We start from the raw sequence: 22,142 nt of genomic DNA, 5'->3' as shown, positions 1-22,142 counted from the left end.
TAAAGCCCCCCTCTCCCAATGCATTCTTTTCCTGGCATACCTTTTGCTGAATTGGGGGATTCAGATCACTCATTAAGTGTGTCTATCAGCTGATGGAAGACTACTTACATGTTGGACACCAGCATGGAAAATTGGTAACGACCATCCACAGACTAAACATCATGATATAACAAAGTCTAGTAGCCTTTCTTCCTCATTTAAAGTATGATTGAATAATTCACGTATAAACTGGAATTATGTTCTGGAAGGCTAAAGAAAGAAATAACTGCTCTAGGGACTTCCCTGGTGGCACAGTGGTTAAGAATACACCTGCCGATGCAGGGGACACGGGTTCCAGCCCTGGTCCGGAAAGATCCCACACACCGTGGAGCAACTAAGCCCGTGCGCCATAACTACTGAGCCTGCGCTCTAGAGCCCGCGGGCCACAACTGCTGAGGCCGCGTGCCACAACTACTGAAGCCCACGCACCTAGAGCCCGTGCTCCACAACAGGAGAAGCCACCGCATTGAGAAGCCCGCACATCACAACGAAGAGTAGCCCCCCGCTCACCGCAACTAGAGAAAGCCCGTGCGCAGCAACAAAGGCCCAACACAGTGAAAAATAAAAATTAATTTAAAAAAAAAGAAAGAAAGAAATAACTGTTCTAGGTGTATACTCTGGAGGGTTCGCATGACATTCTCCCCATATTCTTTTTGTTTATTGTCATGTCAGCTTTCAGATTTACGGTTCAACTAGTCCAAAGAGCACGTATTTTTATATTCTGAAAAATTGTATCAACCAACAGTGTAAAACAACAGAAACCGGTTGCAAAGCTTTCACTTTTAAAGAGTTTCCAAGCACCCTGCCCTTTTCCTAAAGGACTCTTTTCCCTTTTATGGATGCGCACGGGGCTCCAAGACAGTGTAAATAGAGCTTCCTGTTCCAGGGAAGTGCTGGCTCCTGCAGAAGCCCAGCGCTCCTTTGGGAAAAGTTGATAGGAACTAGGAGCTGTGTGTGACCTGAGGCACGGGAGTCAGCTGAGCCAGCAGGAGGGAAGCACATTTAACAGCCCCTTTGTGCAGACCGAGGTCCCAGAAGCACTTCTGGGAAAGTAAGTCTGGTGCCATACACACAGTCCTTGTGAAGAATGGCAGGGAAGCTGGCCCAGCTGGAGAAGGACGTTCCCAGATTAGACGCCCAAACCTTGGACCTGGCCGCTTTGGAGAACTGAGAGATGTCTGGAATTCCCACAATTGGGGGCTCCTATGTTTGACATGAGTAGAGATTTAAAAATCAGAAAAAACAAATGGATTCTGCACACCCTAACTCTAGTCCAGTAGGAAATATTTTTCAGGGGGCTTACTGTTTACACATGAAGGACATGAAAATTAAAATCTATTTTCCTTCTTTCTTGACCTTAATATTTTCCTATACTTTTAAATTATAATAATAAAAAAATTATTTATTCATGGTTGAGTTGCTGTGTAATTCATTCTGATAATTTTGATCTTTGACTTTTGTGCATTTCACAATCTCATCAATGGTGGCAAGAAAATAAATCAAAATAGTATAATGAATCCTTTTAGACTTACAATGATATATGACAATTATGAATATTATTTTGATGATAGCTAACGTTTGCTGTGCACTGGCTTTAAGTCAAGAGTCTCCATCAGTAAGAAACTGTTTGAGCATGAACCAACAAATTGTGTTCGCTAATTCAATGTAAAATATGCAACTACACCACCATCCCGTTATATTCTGTACACTTATAAAGCATAAATAAAAATACAAATGAGAGGAGTGACGTGAATAAACAGATAGAAGTTCTTATGTTTCCTTTTTGCATGATGGTAGTTTGTGTACTAATGGAGTATGGACACCCCAATTTGGAGACCACTCTGCAAACAGTGTATAAACTGTTATTATTCTCATTTTAAAGATGTGCACACTGAGGGGGTACAGAGGTGAAGCCCTTGCCCAAGGTCACTGGGGTACCACTGTGGGAAAGGCTACTGGCTGCGGTGCCATCCTTGTGACCTCATGACCTCTCTCATTTCTGTAGCTACTCCAGCTGCACTTCCAGGAAGCTGTACCATCATGCTAGCGTATTCCTATTTCTGTTCCTTCTCAATCTGAATATTAGATGCATGTACTTAAACAGGGTGTCCAGATGTGTTTTAGTCTTATCATCTGAGATCTTTAAAACACATTGAATCAATTTGTAACTTTATCCTTGGGTCCAGACATAAGCATTTCAGAATGAACTGAGATTCTTCATCTGAAACTTTCTTTCTTAATCAAGAAACGAAGCCCAGTTATTGGGTTTGCTGTGGTTAAGAGTAGCATGGAATTAAAATTGGAATTAAGAAAATGATTCAAGTTAGAATAGCTTCAAAAAAGGAATAAGATATTTAGAAATAATGAAAGCAGTGCAAAACTTGTACCCTGAAAACTACAGAACATTGTTGAAAATTTTTTTAAGTTTTCTTTTTAAATTTAATTAATTAATTTATTTATTTATGGCTGTGTTGGGTCTTCGTTTCTGCGCGAGGGCTTTTTTCTAGTTGCGGCAAGTGGGGGCCACTCTTCATCGCCGTGCGCGGGTCTCTCATTATCGCGGCCTCTCTTGTTGCGGGGCACAGGCTCCAGACGCGCAGGCTCAGTAATTGTGGCTCATGGGCCCAGTTGCTCCATGGCATGTGGGATCTTCCCAGACCAGGGCTCGAACCTGTGTCCCCTGCATTGGCAGGCAGATTCTCAACCACTGTGCCACCAGGGAAGCCCCTTTTTTAAAGTTTTAAATAAATGAAAAGATAGCCCATGTTCATGGATTAGAAGACTTACTGTTGCTAAGATAGCAATACTGCCCAAATTGACCTACGGATTCAACTCAATTCCTATTAAATCCCAGCTGGCTTATTAGAAAAAATTTATAAGCTGATCCTAAAATTCATATGGAAATTCAAGGGACCAAGAGAAACCAAAACAATCCTGGAAAAAGAACAAAGTTGGAGGATTCACACTTCCCAATTTCAAAACTTACTACAGAACAACAGCAATCAAGATAGTGTGGTACTGGCATAAGGCTGGACATAATAGATCAACAGAATAAAATTGAGAGTCCAGAAATAAGCCCTCATATTTATAGTCAACTGATTTTTGACAAGTGTGCAATTCAGTGGGGAAGTATAGTATTTTCAGCAAATGGTGTTGAGAAAAACTGGATATTCACATGCCAAAGAATCAAGCTGGACCCTTACCACGTGCCATATAAAAAAAAAAAATTCAAAATTGATCAAAGACCTAAATGTAAGAACTGAAACTATAAACAACTAGAAGAAAACATAGGTATAAATCTTTGTGACCTCGGATTCTGCACTAGTTCTTACATATGGCAGCAAAAGCACAAGCAGCCAATGGAAAAAAAGATAAATTGGACTTCATAAAAATTAAAAACTTTTTTCACTTCACAGGACACTTTGAATAAAGGACTCCAGATAGTAAAAAGCAACCAAAAGAATGGAAGAAAATTTTTGCAAATCATATATCTGATAAGGGACTTGACTCTAGAATATTTAAAGAACTCTTACAACTCAATAATCAAAAGAAAGTAGCAAGAAACCCAAATGATCCAATTTTAAACAGGAACAAAGGATTTGAATAGATATTAAAAAAAAACACAAATGGTACACAAATGGCTGATAAGCACAGAAAAGATGCTCAATATTACTAATCATTAGGAAGTGCAAATCAAAACTATAATGAGATACCAATTCATACTCATTAAGATGGCTATTATAAAAAAACAATCAAACAAAACAAACTGAGAAAATAACAAGAGTTGGTGAGGATGTGGAAAAACTGGAACACTTGTGCATTGTTGGGAGGAAGATAAAATGGTGCAGCCACTGTGGAAAATGGCATGGTGATTCCTCAAAAAATTAAACAAAGTATTACAATATGATTCAGCAATTCTACTTCTGGGTATATCCCCAAAGAACAGGGGCTTGAAAGCAGGGACTTGAAGAGTTATTTGTGTAACCATGTTCATAGCAGCATTATTCATGATAGCCAAAAAGTGGAAGCAATCCAAGTGTCCATGGACAGAAGAGTGGAGAAACAAAATGTGGTGTATACATACAATGAAATTTTATTCAGCCTTAGAAAGAAAATTCTAATAGATGCTTCAACATGAATGAACCTTGAAGATACTATGCTAAGTGAAATAAGCCAGTCACAAAAAGGACAAATACTGTATGATTCCACTTATATGAGGTACCTAAAGTAGTCAAATTTATAAAGACTTTAAGCAGAAATGTGGTTTCCAGCAGGGAGGGGAAGGGGAGAATGGGCAGTTATTGTTGAATGGGTAGAGTTTCAGTTGGGGAAGATGAAAAATTTCTGGCGATGGTTAATGGTGATGGTTGCACGACACTTTGTACTTAATGCCACAGAACTGTATGGTTTAAAAAGGTTAAAATGGTAAATTTTATGTCATGTATATTGTACCACGGTAAAAGAATAAATTTAAAAAATAATAAAAAGACAACCCAATTAAAATATGGCCAAAGAATCTGAATAGAACCTTCTCCAAAGAAGATATACAAATGGCCAACAAGTACATAAAAAGATGCTCAGTATCACTAGTCATTAGGGAAATGCAAATCAAAACTACAGTGAGATACCTCTTCACAACTTCTAGGATAGGAGTAATCAAGAAGAGAGATAATAAGTGTTGATGAGGATGCCGAGAAGTTGAAACCCTCATACACTGCTGGTGAGAAGATAAAATGGTGCAGCCACTTCAGAAAACAATTTGGTAGTTCCTCAAACAATTAAACACAGAATTACCAAATGATCCTGCAATTCCACTCCTAGAGAAAAATGAAAACAGACATTGCACAGACCTTGTACATGAATGCTTATAGCAACATTGTAATAGTCACTAAGTGGAAACAACCCAAAAGTCCATGAATACATAAAATGTGGTATACAAACAATGGGATATTATTCTGCAATAAAAAGAGATAAAGTACTGATTCATGCTAAAACATGGATGAACCTTGAAAACATGATGCTAAGTGTAAGAAGCCAATCACAAATGACCACATATTTTATAATTCCCCTTATACAAATAAGCAAATCGACAGAGATAGATAACAGGTTAGTGGTTGCCTAGGGCTGGGGAAGGGGGTGGGGTGAATAAGAATAGATGACTATACACCTACTAGAATGGCTAAAATCAAACAAATTGATAATACCAAGTGTTGGCAAGGATGTGGAGAAACTGGAACCTTCATACACTGCTGGTGGAAATGCAAAAAGGTACGGCCACTTTGGGAAACAGTTGATGTTTCTTAAAAAGTCAAGCACATGCATACCTATAACCTGGAAATTCAACCCAAGAGAAATGAGAAACATACATCCACCCAGACTTGTACACAAAAGTTCATAGCAGTTTTATTCATAATAACCAAAACTTGAGAACAGACTTGTGGTTGCCAAGAGGAAGGGAGGTTGGGGGAGGGATGCACTGAGAGTTTGGAATTAGCAGATGCAAACTATTACATAGAGAATGGATAAACAACAAGGTCCTACTGTATAGCACAGGGAACTATATTCAGTATCCTGTGATAAACAATAATGGAAAAGGATATAGAAAACAATGTATATATGTGTAACTGAGTTACTTTGCTCACAAACCCCATTCTTACTTTGCTTTGTAAATCAACTATACTTCAATTAAAAAAAAAAGAACATAACCAAAACCTAGAAACACTGCAAATGTCCATCTATTAATGAATAAATAAATGAAGTGTGTATATTCATTCAAAGAAATATTACTCAGCAATAAAAATGAACTATTAATATATACAACAACATGAATCAATCTCAAAAAGTTATGCTAAGTGAAAGAAGCCAGACTGAAAATATTATATTGTCTGATAACATTTATATGAAATGTTTTTAAAAAGCAGAAGCACAGAGACAAAAGATGATAAGTGGGTTTGGGATAGAAGCAGGGACTGACAGAAAGCGGTCACCAGGGAACATTTCGGGGTGATGAAGATGTTCTAAAACTGAATTGTGAGGAATTAAGTAGCTGTATTTTTAAAAAATTTTTATTGGAGTATAGTTCCTTTATGATGTTGTGTTAGTTTCTGCTGTATAGCAAAGTGAATCAGCTATACATATACATACATCCCCTCTTTTTTGGATTTCCTTCCCATTTTGTTCACCACAGAGCACTGAGTAGAGTTCCCTGTGCTTAAGTAACTGTATTTAACTTACACAAAATCACGGAATTGTAGATGTAAACTGGATGGATTTTATGGTGTGTAACTCATACCTCAATGAACTTGTTTTTAAAAAAGGAGAGGGAAAAGGGTAATAAAATCCTATACTATTATTTTATTTCCATGAGGAAATGTATGACACCTCTCTTTTTCCAATGCCTGCACTTAACCCCAAGAAGAATAGCCTCAAAAAAATTTTTTTTGTATTGTTTGTGTGTTTGAGAGGAGGGTGAGATTAAGTAATCAGTGTTACTAAAATTATTTAATAAGCGTTTACAACTTGGTACTATAATCATCCCATAAATATATATATTAAACACCCTGTGCTCACTCTTTTGGGTTTTTTTTTTTAAATAAATTTATTCATTTTGGGCTGCGTTGGGTCTTCCTTGCTGCATGCGGTATTTTTCTAGTTGCGGCGAGCGGGCTTCTCATTGCAGTGGCTTCTCTTGTTGAGAAGCACGGGCTCTAGGCACGAGGGCTTCAGTAGTTGTGGCTCGCAGGCTCTAGAGCGCAGGCTCAGTAGTTATGGCGCACGGGCTTAGTTGCTCCGCAGCATGTGGGATCTTCCCGGACCAGGGCTCGAACCCGTGTCCCCTGCATTGGCAGGCTGATTCTTAACCACTGCGCCACCAGGGAAGCCCACTCTTTTGGTTTTTAAACCATTTTATTATTTATTAAATATAGTTCACAGACCATACAATTCAGCCACTTAAGTGTACAATTCAATGGTCTTCAGTGTATTCACAGAGCTACATGTTCACCACGGTCCATTTTAGAACATTTTCATTAACCCCGAAAGAAGCACCTGTTTTGAAAAATATAATCATTTTTCACAAAAAGGCATGTTGTTTATGTTGCCTACAGTAGATTTGTTATTTTTTGTTATTTTTAATGAATTTATAACTATTTTGAAAAGTTCTCAGTTTTAATGTTTAATATTAAACCTCTACTGATAGATGTCGTCTACATAAGCAAGAGCTTTTTGGGGTTCTCAATACTCACGCAGTGTAAATGGTTCTCAAGACCTAAACGTTTGAGATGTGCTGGTCTGTCTACCCATTATCTTGATCTTCTCAAGTTCCACACATTTCTTAGCCCTTTGGCAATATTGCTTTCTTTTACTTCTTTTCTGAAGCCCTTCACAGTGAGATTACCTATAAATCCTAAATTTCAAAATCCAATTCAGTGTTTGTTTCTTATCTTATTTGACCACACTTAAGCCTCTGACATTGTTGTCCTCTCCCTTCTGAAAAATCTTTCTCGCTTTGATGTCTGCGCCACTAACCCTCTCACTATCTCTTCCCACCTTCCGGCTCTTCCCCGCCCCTTGCTTGCTCCTTGCCCTTACTCACTGGCTATTCTCAGGGTTCCAACTTAGGTTCTCTCTCTCACTCTCTAAATGCTCTCCCTGGGGTGTCTCATTCACATCCTTGACTTCAGTCACTGGCAATACATCAACAGTTTCCAAATCTGCATTGCTTCCCTGGGTTTGATGGCCCCCCTTCAAATGCATATGAATGTCCCACGAGCATCTCCAAGTGAACATTCCAACTGAAACTCATCAACTTCCCTTTCCCAAACTAACTTTTTACTTGGGTTAATAATATTATTATCCATTCATTTGGAAACAATAAAAAAGGAAACTCAAAACAATAATTTTAAAAAACTTGTGAAGTTATCTTTGAGTCCTTCTCTTCCTAACCAACCCCCCGCCTTAGGCAGTAGCTCCTCAAATCCAATCCTCACCCCCAAATGGCTCTCATATCCATTCCTTACCTTTCCTCCCCTTATTCCTGCTTACATCTCCCTTTTCCTGAACTACTGCCACTGTCCTATTGGTCAGCCAGCCTCACCTTTCAGAGTTATCCTTCAAACACGCACGTGTGTCCATTGTCGCTTTTGGTTTTTAAAGTTCTTCCAGGCTTCCTCCTCACCTGCAGAATGAGCTCGGGATTCTTCACCAGGCTCTGGCACACGGCCTCCTTCGTTATTTGGCTCTAGTGACCTTTCCAGCGGTGTCTCCTGCCACCCCCCACGTACGCCGTATTTCTGAGCGATGCTTTGCGCTGTCACTAGGCCTCGGCTCGCGGGTGCCCTCAGTCAGGAGTGGCCACATCCTCTCTGTCCGCAGAACTCAGCCTGGGGGTCTCCTGGTTTTTCCAGGTCTCTTCATAAAGGTCACATGCTCTCCGAGACCGTCCCTCTCTCTCAGCCCAAGGCACATTTGCTTACTTTATCTTGAGAATTCAGAAGTGCGTTTGAATCAGCCCTTTCCATGTCACGCCGTGTTGTGGATAATTGTCTAGTCTCTGTGTCCCCAGCACCCCGTGAGAGTGGGGCTGCATCTCCTCTACACCCAGCAGCCATCCAAGCTCACTAGTAGCTGGGGATTATTTGGGTGGGAAGGCGTGTCAGAACAGTGCTCTCTTGCTTTCTCAGTGAACCAACATCAGAGAAACTCATTTCTCTTCATAGTTCAATCAAGATGTGAATATTGAATCGCTTCGCCCTGGAGAAAATAAGCACAAAATAAGTAACTCTGGTGATACAGAAGAAATGAAGTTTCCTTCTCCCTGTAGCTTTTGTTTGCTTCTTCCCAGAGATTAGCAACATGGAGAAGGATGTGGAGAGAAAAAGGGATGCAGGGATGAAAGAACTCAGGGGAAAGATAAGGAAAACCAGGTGACTTACGGGGGGAGAGGGGGGGAGAGGTCCTGAAAGGAGGATGAGGGAGATAGAAAAAGAAAAAGAGAAAGCGTTGTGGGAAAGAATGTACAGAAACAGTACGAAAGAATAGTCAATTTGCTGCCAATAAGGAGCTACAGGGAAAAAGAAATACAGGAATGAGAGGAAACTCTGACAGGATGCAGCTTCACAATTCTTTTCAGAGCTGGAGCTCACGCGGCCGCTTGATATTGTCTCTAAGTGTGCGTCCACCCGGACCCCGCACCCACACAGGCTTTCTCTGAAAATCACTGCAGGGTCAAAAGGCCAGAGCCCCACGTTGGAGCTGGGAACTGTCTTTTCTGGAGATGTGGACCAGCATAAGGGCAAAACCAGCTGATACTCCAGTCCTTTGATGAAATAGTTCCAAAAATTGTGTTTGGTTTAACATTAATGAGATGCCTATAGAACCCCGATTATTATATTCAATTTCTTCCTTCTGGTGTGTTTAAATAGCTTTTTATTAAGATCCTATACCAAATTTAATACTGTTTGATGTCACAAATCAGAAGTAACTCTTGTTCCAAAACGTACAGGAGATCAGGGCTACAGCCGGTGATTGCTTCACCTGAAGGCCAACAGAGCTATAAATTTAATCACAATTTTAAAGTTGTAGCAGAGCGTAAGGGTTGAGCGTATAAATCCTTCATTTTTTTTTTTTTTAAATGAAAGCTTTCTCTGGAACTGGAACTTTTATTTGTTTAATAAGAAGCTACATATTCGAATGGAATAGATCCAACAGTTGAGAAAAGTGTTATGTGATAATGTTTTAAAAGTAAAATGTTCTTTCTTATTGAACCCACTAGTAATACTTGCCTGGTTTTGAAAGACAACACCACATCTAATCATTTTAAAGTCAGCAGAATAGATGAGAAATCAAATGTTTTGCAAGGATATGATTACAATAACTTTCATTTTCAAAGTATTCTCCACCTATCCTTCAGGCCTGCAGAGAAACCTGTGTGTGTACAGCCTCATGTCAGAATTATTAATCTTCATTTTTCTTTAAAAAATTTTTGTTAAAGTATAGTTGATTTACAATGTTGTGTTAATTTCTGCTGTGCAGCAAAATTATTCAGTTATAATCTATATATTCTTCTTCAGATTCTTTTCCATTATCGTTTATCACAAGATATTGACTATAGTTCCCTGTGCTACACAGTAGGACCTTGTTGTTTATCCACTCTACATTTGGCAGTTTGCCTCTGCTGACCCCAAACTCCCAATCCATCCCTCCCCACCCCACCCCTTGGCAACCACAAGTCTGTTCTCTAGGTCTGTGAGTCTGTTTCTGTTTCGTAGATAAGTTCACTGTGTCATACTTTAGATTCCACATATAAGTGCTATCAAGTAATATTTGTCTTTCTCTGTCTGATTTACTTCACTTAGTCTGATAATCTCTAGGTCCATCCATGTTGCTGCAAATGGCATTATTTCATTCTTTTTTATGGCTGAGTAGTATTCCATTGTGTATATCATGGTTTTTTTTTTTTGAGTCCTCTTCAAACATCAAACTATTAACTGAGCATTTAGAAACAAGTAGTGTCACAATTTCGATCACTCAAGTAAGGCTTCACCAGTTCAGCCCAAAGATTGTCCATCAGAGGGAAGATGGATTTGTGAGCAGGAAGCAGAGGCAGAAACATGACACTCTTATCAAATTTCATGTTTAGTTAACATTCTTCCTGAACTGCCACCTGCTTTCTTTAATGCTCTGTCAAATCTCTCAAACCTCCTACCGTGGGCTTGTAGAGTGTGTGAGCCTGAGGGGAGTGGAGCGATCTTCCGGGCCAGCTCCTCGTTTGATGCCTCATTGAAGGCCGAGGGGCAGCGACTGGCCACGGTCACTCAGCTGGTCTGGAGAAAGGCCGGGATCGGAACTTGGGTTTCCCGACTCCGGCACACCCTCTGCCACGTCACATCACCTGCTTCTCTGCTCCCTGAAAAGACTGTCCTTTGGGCATTTCCCAAAGTCCAGGGCATATTTTCAGATCCATGAGCCAAGCCAGGTTAAGGGAATTGGTGTTGGCTCCCCAAGTCGGAAGAGGTTAGTCAGCCATCTTTTGTATATGTTTGCAAATGATGAGAGAGGGGAAGACAGCAGGTGGGCATCATGCAGGATAGTCTGACACAGAACACACTAGAGGTTTGGCTAAGCAGGGAGGAGCAGAGGCTGGGCCTCCCGCGGCCTGGGCGCCTCCTCTAGCCGGGTCTGGGTCTGTCTGGCCCCTGTGGTGGGGTTTCTGGGACGGTTAAGGGAGCTGATGCACTGACACCGAGGCCTGCCACAGTTAGCTGTTACAGAAAGTGCTAGAGGGAGCTGCTTTTGATTTTGAGGCACCCATAGCAATTTGATGGCACCTGAAGGTGCCCTGGACAGTCCCTCCCCTGCAGGGACCTGCGATCTTTCCAACAGCCCTTCCCCCAGCGGGGTTCTACGAAGCTGCACACACTGCAGATCCCAGCTGGGTCCCTCACGTGCTGCTAAGCTGCAGTTTTCAGTGTGACCCTGAGGGATCCACTGGGGAATAAAAGCCGTGATCCTGTAGGGCAATAAACAAGCCAGCTCCTCTGACCCACAGACTCTCTCCAGGGTAAGACACCACCGCTCTGTAGAAGCGAGAGGTACCTCGTTCCAGCCCTACTCCACACCTGCATGAGTTGAACCTATGAAGGAGAATCCAATCTTCATATCATTTTGAGACAGAAGGACCCCAAGGTCAAGAAGAATAACTACCTAAATCATCCAAAGATCTTCCCTTTCCCTCCATCGCCTGAGACAACATTGCAGGTTTATTAGACATTTTGTCTGTTAACATTATTCACTGGAAACAAACCCTGGGTGTGTGCCTTTGAGACCCCGTCAATCAACAAAGCTATACATAGAACACTGTGATTTGCTTTGCAGCCGAGAGATCCCCACAGATAACAGACGTAGAGATCTTGCCCCAGAAAGGAAGCACAGTGCTTCCTTATTTTTCTAGCACCCAAGTTAGTCCACATCCTCCATACAGTTGACTATCCAAATAACTATTGACAAACCATACTGACTTTGACCAGGGCTTAGCTTTGTATAATTACAGGAGAGCTCTTTTCTTTGCCATATCAGTATTACAGGTATTTATTGTTTTAGTCTTAATTTTAGAGGTAATTTAGGAATGGAATATTTAAGAGTCATCACATACTTCAATAAATAGTGAAGTAGCAAAAGTAAAACATCATTTATGGACACTTTGAAAAATTATGCGTGCAATTGAGGTTTAACCTGTTTGAGCGACCCTTAAAAACAGACACATTCATGTCATGCTAATGGCTTTCTCCTGTTTCCTTAATGATGTTATAATTACCCGTGGAAACACAGAAGCTGTTTTCCTCCTGGTCTGTGTTTCCTCACCGTGACACACAGCACTTCTCCAGTTTTCCTGACAGTTTTCTGACCTGAAGTCAACGTTGTTTTCACTTCTCCTTAGGCCTCGGGAAGCAGTACCTCATACACCCCAGGCTGCCTCCTTTTTGGAGACTGAAAACCACGAAGAGGGAGGGACCCGGAGCTGTGGGTGAGTCAAGAGCTCAGTGTGCCTGCGCTTTCACGAGGACCTCCGGACCCTTCTCTGCTGCCCACCAGGACTGGCTTTCGGGCTCACTGGGCTGTCTCTCCCCGACCCTTGGGGAAGAATCTGGAAGGAGAAAGCCAGGTTGACCTTGCAGTTCTGGCTCATCCTCAGGGCCTTTGGTCACATGAGCCGTTTTGCCCAGGGATGCTCGGGGCTTAGTCCTGGAAGGGAGACCGCAGCACATCCTCTGGCTCTTTGCACAGAATTGTCGAGAACGTGGCGTCAGGGAGCCCACACCTCCAGGTATCTCTGCCACAGACCCTGTTCTTCCTGCAGCCCCGGCCGTGGCCCGGAAACACCCAGTCCTGCGTGGGTGGTCCTGCTTCCCGGACCCCTAGGAGAGAGGCCAGCTGCCAGTAGTCTGTTTTTATATATGGGCCAACGTACGAGGGGAAACAAAGATTTCCGGAGCATAGTGTGCCTTCGTAAGTTAATTTTTTTTTATTATTATTGCTTCTTGTTTTATATTTTTATTTTCTAAAATTTTATTGGCATATAGTTGATTTAGTAAGTTCATTTATTCTCCGTCTCATCATCTCCTGAAGCTTTTGTGCCTCTGAATGATGCCTGAGATTTCATCGCTAAAAACGCCTCCCTGGGTTCCCAGGGTCCCTAGGGCAGGGCGGGGGTCTCCATCCGCCAGCACCGTCCTTCCCTATCACTGGGGACTTGGCCCTCGTCCCTCAGGACTTACCAGCTGGAAATGGGTCTTCTTCACCACTCTCCACCCTGAATGAACGGGCGGCAGGAGCTGGACACCCCCTGGGTTCTCCGCCGGGCTTGGGACGAGGAGCCCTGGGTACCTGCGTCCGCGGCACTCGGGTGCCACACAGGTGCCCTGCAGCCGCTGAGCTCCGGTCGCTCGCAGAGCGGCTGCGGCCCCTGCCCCGAGTCAATGGTCTCTGCTCACTTCGTGGCCCAAGGCTTTAACCTGGGAGTCACTCTCAACCCCACTCGCCAGCCCCGGAATAGAAGCCTCCACTTGCGTAGTTGCTACCTTTAACCAGCTACCTAAGTTCTGCCATCTTGGTATCGTTCAAATTCACCGTGTTCTTTATTTGTAGCGACACTATATTGATTTCAGGAACAGTAATATGTTACCTGAATGAATACAGCCTCGTCCAGGTAGGGGTCTTTGTCTTCCATGCTGCCGCCTCCATCACTGTCCCCGCTGGGATTCGTCTCTTGCCTGTGGGTCGGGGACCCCAATGCCCGTTGGAAGGAGCCCAGCAGCCTTAGTTGGGTTTCACAGGCCGCAGCTGTTTCAGCCTGTCCGTCACTCCCTCCTCCTACCTCTGGTCACACTGTCTGACTTTCCTTGGGGAAGCCTCCCGCCCCCCTCCCTCCCTGTGCTTTGATCCCCCCCCGCCGTGCCTCTCCACCTCCTCGGGGTAATCCAGCTCCAGGGCTGGCAGGCAGAGGGAATGTGGTCCCGCTGGCACCGTGACTGATGCAGGCTTGGCCGTTTGTGTCCATCAGCCCAGTGAAAAATCAGTCTTTGGAACTCTTGTTCAGGAAGAGCTCGTTCTGCTGGTATGCACCCTGGGGGATCTGAGCCCGGAGCTGCTGGGGGCCACCTGGACGTGGACCCTGGACCTGCGGAGAGAGACGGGCCAACCGAGCAGAGCCTGGGTCACACACACCTCTGTCACGTCGGCCACTGAGACTCAGGTTTGCCCGAGCCGTGTCACCCCCAGTCTGTTCAGTTACACAGGCCCTTTTTTGTTTAAATCCATCTGAGCTGATATCTTTCTTTTTAACAAAAGAGACATGACTCCCACAGATGGCCATATGAGACCCTGGCTTCTCCTTGTCTTTTGAAGATTCCATAAGGAATCTCTTACATCCAGACTTTTGCACAAGGTACCTCCTTTTCTGGAATTTCCCTTCCTTTTCTTTGCTTGAATAATTCCTATTCATTCTCCAAGAATCAGCCAAGACTTCACCACTCCCGAGAATCCTCTCCTGACCCACCCAGGCTCCCTGACCATGACCCTCTCCAGCACTCACTGTAATACACCCCAATTGCCCGTATACTTTTGGGGACTCCCTCTAGACTACAAGCTCCTTCGGCTGAGATCATGTCTTCTAATTGTTGTATCTCCAGAATCATATATATTTACTCATATGTATGAAAGAAAAATGAAAGGTTCAAAGGGAGATAAAGAGAAATTATTATCTTGGTTTAATTTAAAATGGGACCATGTATTTCAGAAAGATCATTTCCTTTGGCTAAATCATGAGAATGAACTGGAGGAGGGCAAGCTTGGAAACATGGAGACCAGTTGTGGTCATTAGGCAAGAAATGATGGCATTATGAATCACGAAGGTGGGCGTGAGGATGGAGGGGATGTGACAGATTCAGGATGTTCAAGAGACACGACGGCCCAAGATTGAGGGAATGTGCTGAATTCGTTTATTAGCTCTCATGCTTTTTTGCGTGCTTTAGTTCTGTTTTTGAAAGATTAAACTGTAGGGGTCGAGCATGCTGTTGGACGCAAAGGTCCAGGGCTCAGGAAGGAGTGTGGGGTGTGTCTGGGGGTCCTCTGCACTCATGGTAGTAGAAGAGATAGAACAGGGAGGCCGTGTACAGTGGGAAGAGAAGAAGCCTGGGACAGACGGTCAGGAAACACCAACAGGCAGAGAAAGAGGACTCTGACCAAACAATCCACTAATTTTATTTTTAATCCAACAATTCAGGTTGGAAATTTAACTGTCTTTCTCTCTAGAAGTCTTCTTATCTATTTCTCCTGATTCTGGTGAATTCAGATAAAGAATACTTATAAGAACTTTTATCTCAACACTTTCTTTTTCAAATAAGATATATAAATATCTAGATAAATATTGCTAAACCTTTTGAAAACTGACTCTACTTCCTCATAATATCATTCCTTATCAATAGTTACTATGACCATTTTAGGCCAAACTGGGGGGTTGAGGTCATATATCTCTTGATCTTTAAAAATATCTACAACCAGACTTTTGTTTAAGGCAATGGAAAACTGAAAATACCATCCTAGAATTGTTTTTGAGGACACATTTTTAAAAAAAATTAACCTAGTTAATGGCATATTTACAAAGAGGTAGAAGAATCTGGAAGTGTCTATCTCCATTTCCTCTTGATTTTTTTTTTTCATACTTGACATTCCTTTTACTCCCGCAGAGCAGGCTCACATCTGCTGTGTGTTTTGCCTTCATTGATACGGATGCTCCAAAATCAACAGGTGTTTTCTGATGTCAGAAGCCTCTCTTGTTTCCTTTGGATGCATTCCAAAGCTGGATAATGACATGTGTGGCTGAAATGGCTTATCTCTTCCATAGGACCAACTGTCTAGAAGATGCCTGAGGCCCTGTTGCCAGGGAATTCTCCATCAGTTTATCCACACGATTCTTCAAACTTCCAGGTCTGGGTTCCAGGTAGCGTGTGTTGTGTGACGTGCACCGTGGCAGCGTCCACATGGAAACCGACAGAAACATTTTGATTCGAAACTTTGGTCTCTAGCAATATCTAGGAATTGTTTTAAAAAGGAAATAGATATAACACATGGTAACCCTCTTCCTTGATTTCTTAACAAAACTTTTGGTCCGGAGATCCACTGAGAGTTTGAACTCTGAATATATATTGCTGTGTTTAAGCACATAGTACTAAGCACAAAATTTAGAGAGTTCATATTAGAAAGAGCTGTCTTGTATGGCAGCCAATTTAGTTATTTCTACCATGAGCCAGTCACATTGAAAGAAAAATTCCTAGATCCATTAGAAGAATAATTAAGATATTTAACTATATTAAAACCTTCATGTTCACTGAAATATTTCATGTGCTTCGTTTCCTATTGATTTAAAGGACATGTTTTGGGACCTCCCTGGTGGTCCAGTGGTTAAGACTCCACGCTTCCACTGCAGAGGCCATGGGTTCGACCCCTGGTCAGGGAACTAAGATCCCGCATGCCGTGGCGTTGCAACCAAGAAAAAGAAAAGACATGTTTGAATTTTCACTAGATGAAGCTTAACTGCTTCTGAATCCTTAATTTAAGTTGTAGATTATATTATTCTCCTTCTCAACGTCATTAAAGAAGATCTTTCCCAAAAACAGGAAAATATTTTTTGGTGTATTGTTAAAAGTAAAACATGGTCTACACACAGAACTGATTTGGGGAATTAAAGCATTTTTCTCCTGCTGCAAGTGGCCCCTGTGGGCTCAGAACCCTAAACTCCTTCTTTTCACATCAGGAATTCTTTTATCGAATTGCTCAGTGACCATCAAATCGGTTTTCCTTTCAAAAATATAGTCAGACTCTTACACTATTATAATAAATATCAAAATTAGAAGGTACTTAAAGGCCTCATTTCACAGGCTCTGGCCAAACGGGCGACTGAGAGTGGAGAGAACAGGCCCACCTCCCTGGATATTCGAGCTGAACTGAGGTGAGTCGACACACGTGTGAATTACGGAGAACAAAGCTGGGCAGGACAGGACAGCAACACGCTTGCCATGCTCACAGGTCACATCAAAGGGCACTTCTAAAGAGGTGACATCACCTACAGACGAATGTGAAGAAGAGGAAATGTTCTTGAGCTTTGAGGTTGCCCTTCACAAGAGTTCTAGCAGTTTGGGACATGGCTCAGCAAGAGGCGGGCCATACTTCCAGGATTCCTGTTTATTTCTGGCTGTGATCAGTATCCTCGTGTGGGTCTCTCTCTACCTGGGCTGCCGTCGAACAAATCAGCAGAGAGAACAGCCTCTGCGCTCAGCGGGCTCTGGGTGACGCCTCCTCCCACCCTGGCTGGCTCTTCCTAGGCCACCGCACAGTCCGCCCAGCTCAGCCGCTTCCCAGCCCGCTGCCACCCCAAATATCACCATCTCCCTACAGGGGTCAAGCCAGGCCCTCTGACAGGGCTCCCTTCCTCGGGGAGCATCAGGGCTGTGGCCTCCGCCCTCTGTCCCTCCATCTCCCTCCCGCCCGGCCGCTGGCACCTACCACACCCCCGTGGCTTCATTTAGTGTTCCCAGCCTGTCATCTCTTAGTCTTAGTGACCCCCCTTAGTCTCTTAGTGACCGGCCCCATCACCACCCGGACAGTTTATGCCTCTTGGACCTTTAAACATTCCTCAGATTTACTTTGATTGTTCAGAGAAGGTCTGTTTTCGCTCACCTCTTATCAAGCAGGCTGAATAGCGCCGTTTGGCTGGGTTGGGCTGGGGATTACCTCTGACTGCTTATTTTAGAGAAAGTAGATGACATAGCAGTGGAGAAACCCATCCTTCCGGGGTGGAAGTAGAGATGCCAGATTCCATAGCTGCCCCTCATTGAGGGCTTCTTGGCTGAAAACCACTGAAAATAGTAAACACCGTGACGAGGCCGCGGGGGTCCCTTAGGTGTGCTCCAGCTCCCCCCCCCAGGGATGTTTTCTAGCACACTTGCACCTCGGATCTCCACCCCACGGTTTGAGTCACAGGCATGGCCCAGCAGGCTTATCCCACGGGGTCACTTCTCTGCCCCCTCCAGGGGCAGGAGTCCCCCGCCCCCCCGCCCCACTCCACCTTGTGCCCTGAGAACAGGAGAACTCCAGTCGCTACAACCTCAGACAAAGTCCGGCAAGGAGAAAACGCAATCTGGGTGGTGTGTCCCTCCACTGATGCCTGGCCGCCACCGGGACGCTTGGAAGCAGGAGGGAATGTCTGCCCTTTGAGAATTCAGCATTTTCCTCCTTTCTTCTTCCAGACTCCTTTATCCACCAAACTTATCAGATTTGATACTCTCCAACTCCTGACCTGTATCACCTTTTGAGAGATAAGGAAAGACTGTGGAGCGTCTACTGAGAACCTGTGGGACTGAATTTCCTTACTGATAATTCTCATCACCTCAAATATGCCTCTGCTCTCCTGACATAATCTGTGATTTTAGAACATGCCTTTTCTTTTGTCTGTGGTGTAGTTTTGTTGTTTTTTCTTTAATATATAGGAGCAGGTATTTTAATGTATGTCTTTATCCGAGTCATTTTATTTTGGTGAGATAAGTAATATTCAAAAGGAGGGAATCAGTTAGCATTATCTTAAAACATATCTGAAACCTATTTCTAAGCCCCAAGTGCCCCCAAGCATTGGTGACCCACCCAGCCCTTGGCAGTGGAGTGGATGGGAGGAAGGAAGGAAGGAAGAAGGGAAAGAATGAAACCGAACTGTGCCCTCAGAGAGCCCCTAGTGACACGTTAACCAGCCGCTGTCACAGACCCCCTCCCTGGGAGTGGCTTTGATGTCCAGCTATTCATTCTCTGGTTGCTGTGTTTACCTTTGTGAACTGCGTTCCCTCCCAAGGGTAGCTACGGATACAACAGAAATGCATGAAAATGTACCCTGTTTGGTGAGATGTTTCGTTTGAAATCTGCCAAGGTCAGATTTCAGTGTAAGGTCAGTGTAAGTGCATCAAGCCACCATCGCACTGACCACAGCCGTGGGACACAGGCACAATTATAACCTGCCTTAAAGACGGGGCTCAGAGTGATTTGCCCAACGTCACACACATAAACGGCAGGGCCAAGATTTGAATTAGACTATAAAACATTGTGGTACATAAATGACACCTATTCCTCATTTCCCCTGAGTTTGTAATGAATTATTTATTGCAGCTGGAAGGCTGCTTCTTACAGGACACGGTCTTGGTGTAGGAATTAAAGATGGAGGGATGGAAACAGCCCCGGATTCCACCTCCAGCGCAGGTGCTGGCACCACCACCCCCCTGCCCCCTTGGTGCTGCTCCAGAGCCCAGCTGAACCGGAGTGACACACCCAGGGGGTCACGGGAGCCGAACCTCCACATCAACCCCACTTCCTCTTCCTCCCGCTCCGGCCCCTCCTGAAGGTTCAGCTCGTCCTTCCTTCAGGTTTCCTCATTCACCTACAGCTCTCCACGCCATGCCCTTCTGATTAAATAGCCAGATCTGACCGCTGGCGCTGGCGCTCCAGAGAACCCACATCTTTGGAATTCTTATAAAATTCATGGCCTTGTGCTTGACCCCAGCTGGTTTAGTCCTCATGACAAGTCATTTCCCAGTTTATAAACTACGATCCTGAGGCATCAAGTAGTAACTCTCTCAAAATCACGTAAAGCTCAGGTGGTAGAATGTGTTCAAGTCCATCATCCTGTATCCCCAGTTCAAGCAGCTCTAAAAACTCCCGACAAGACCGGGTCTCAGTTATGCGGGGGTTACGTGCGGTTTTTACAGGACTTAATGTAAAATTCAAGTCAGTGAGACAAAAACACGCATGCTCTTCCCCACTTTAATGGGCTTGAAGGCTTCACCGCTCGTGGTGAGCCCACTGACCACACCCACGTGGCCGAGCACCGTTGATGAATATCAGTAACCTCCCGCAGCTTGAGGTACTTGGGGCTATACAGTCTCTCTCGTGAGACTTGCAAACCTTGGGCCAGATCCTGCCAAATGCATAAATGCTTAGCCGGGAAATTTAAAAAGTCATACTTCCTGATCTTCTAGACCCAAAGAAATCTTTCCTGTCTGTCCTCGGTCACTCCAAAGAGCACCCACATGACAGTTTGCAACTTTACTCTGATGTAAGGCCACCTGGGCTGGGTGGAGCCTTCAGCTGGTCCACAGCCTCTCATCTGAAATTCTAAACATCAAAAAACAAAAAAAAAACACGGAGAATCAAAAGTATTTGTACAACTTATTTGGCAGAAAAGAATTGATGTTGAGGGTTCTTTCTAATTTCATTTATCCACTGAGTGTGAATGTGCCTGTTGTGTGCTGAAATTTTAGTTTGTGTGCTTACAGGGTGCTGTTCCATACTTCTGTGGGTTATTAATTAATACGCATCGTATTCTCTTTCTACTTGGCCCCGAAGGCTTGGAAGAGGGGATTAAGATGCTGTAATTCATTTATGCAAGAACAAAAGGGCCATGATCCTTTGAGTCACTACAACTTTTACCAACAAAAAAATTATTTAGTACATTTTATTCAGATTAACAAATACATTTTTAGTGTAGATATTAGTAGTATACCGCCTGCTAGCTATTTCAATGGTGAAGATTCTTTTTTAAATTTTTTATTGAAGTATAGTTGATTAACAATGTTGTGTTAGTTTCTGGTGTACATACATATATATATATACATATACATATACATATACATACATACATACGTATATATTCTTTTTCATATTCTTTTCCATTATGGTTTATTATAGGATATTGAATATAGCTCCCTGTGCTATACAGTAGGACTGTGTTGTTTATCTATTTTATATATAGTAGTCTGTATCTCAACAGTGAAGTTTCTGATTCAGGTAGTGAAATGCTAGCTAACCCCACCTGCTCTGTACAGCAACTATAATCTGCACGGAAATAATCATCCCACAGACACTATAATATTATTAGCACTGAAATTTTAAGAAATGTTAACTACTTAATTATCTTAAATTTTATTATAAACCTGCCATATTTTAAAACAGAAAAGTTTAAACGGTGTTTAGAAAACACTAAACATCATTCAAATTTTATTTGAAAACTTAGAGTGTAATTTCAACCAGCAACAAAGCATTACTAAGAGGTACCCCGCACTCCCTGCCCACCCCACCAAGTTTCTTTTTCTCCTAACAATTAAAGTCATATTGCTTGGTGCCACTGTGGGTAAACACCAATCCAACCTGACAACTGAAACTGTCAGTGATTATGAGCTGGTTATCTTCATGACACAGGGAAAAAAAAATATATATATATATATACCAATCAAAAAACAAAAACTACTACATTTCATAGAAAATCCATAGATCCCTAAGAATGTTTGGGATTTCCTAAGGTCCATGGATCCTACTCTGAAAAACACTAGACAAGCATATGAATGTACACAGTCTACCAAAAGCTCTCCTGCCTTTAAGGAGTTACCTGGGGTGTGATAAAAATATAAGTATAGAGACTTCCCTGGTGGCATAGTGGTTAAGAATCCGCCTGCCAATGCAGGGGACACGGGTTCGAGCCCTGGTCTGGGAAGATCCCACATGCCGCAGAGCAAATAAGCCCGTGCGCCACAACTACTGAGCCTGCGCTCTAGAGCCCACAAGCCACAACTACTGAGCCCACGTGCCACAACTACTGAGCCTGCGCTCTACAGCCGGCAAGCCACAACTACTGAGCCCATGAGCCACAACTACTGAGCCCGTGAGCCACAACTACTGAAGCCCGCACGCCTAGAGCCCGTGCTCTGAAACAAGAGAAGCCACTTCAAGGAGAAGCCCACGCACCGCAATGAAGAGTAGCCCCTGCTCGCCACAACTAGAGAAAGCCCACGCACAGCAACAAAGACCCAATGCAGCCAAAAAATAAGTAAATAAATAAACTAAACAAAACAAAAAAATATAAGTATACTCAGTATCCCATGGAGTCCTGCCAGGAAGGGCAATAGTTTCTTATAAATGCTAAATAAATTACAAAACCTAAATTGCTAAAGATGAGTGGAAGTAAATGAAAAATTAACCAATAAAAATTTTTAAATGAACCAAGAAATCTCAGT

At 43.2% G+C, this 22,142-nt stretch overlaps 1 long non-coding RNA gene across 3 annotated transcripts in view; it reads left to right on the top strand.

Moving 5' to 3' along the window:
• The window catches only part of LOC132351452 (uncharacterized), a 34,371-nt gene extending 15,827 nt beyond the window's left edge, over positions 1–18,544 (top strand). For 2 of the 3 annotated variants that reach the window (XR_009498346.1, XR_009498347.1), the window contains exons 2-7: positions 12,476–12,562; positions 12,896–13,044; positions 14,099–14,482; positions 15,941–16,023; positions 16,974–17,044; positions 18,342–18,544. This is a non-coding gene — a long non-coding RNA (uncharacterized LOC132351452). The remainder of the gene's footprint in view (positions 1–12,475; positions 12,563–12,895; positions 13,045–14,098; positions 14,483–15,940; positions 16,024–16,973; positions 17,045–18,341) is intronic. The other variant, XR_009498348.1, reaches the window with a different exon arrangement.
• Positions 18,545–22,142: the final 3,598 nt, after the last annotated feature.

Source organism: Balaenoptera ricei, chromosome 17 (assembly GCF_028023285.1).
Source record: "Balaenoptera ricei isolate mBalRic1 chromosome 17, mBalRic1.hap2, whole genome shotgun sequence".
Classification (NCBI taxonomy): Eukaryota; Metazoa; Chordata; class Mammalia; order Artiodactyla; family Balaenopteridae; genus Balaenoptera; species Balaenoptera ricei.
This window is presented reverse-complemented; position numbering and strand designations above follow the sequence as displayed.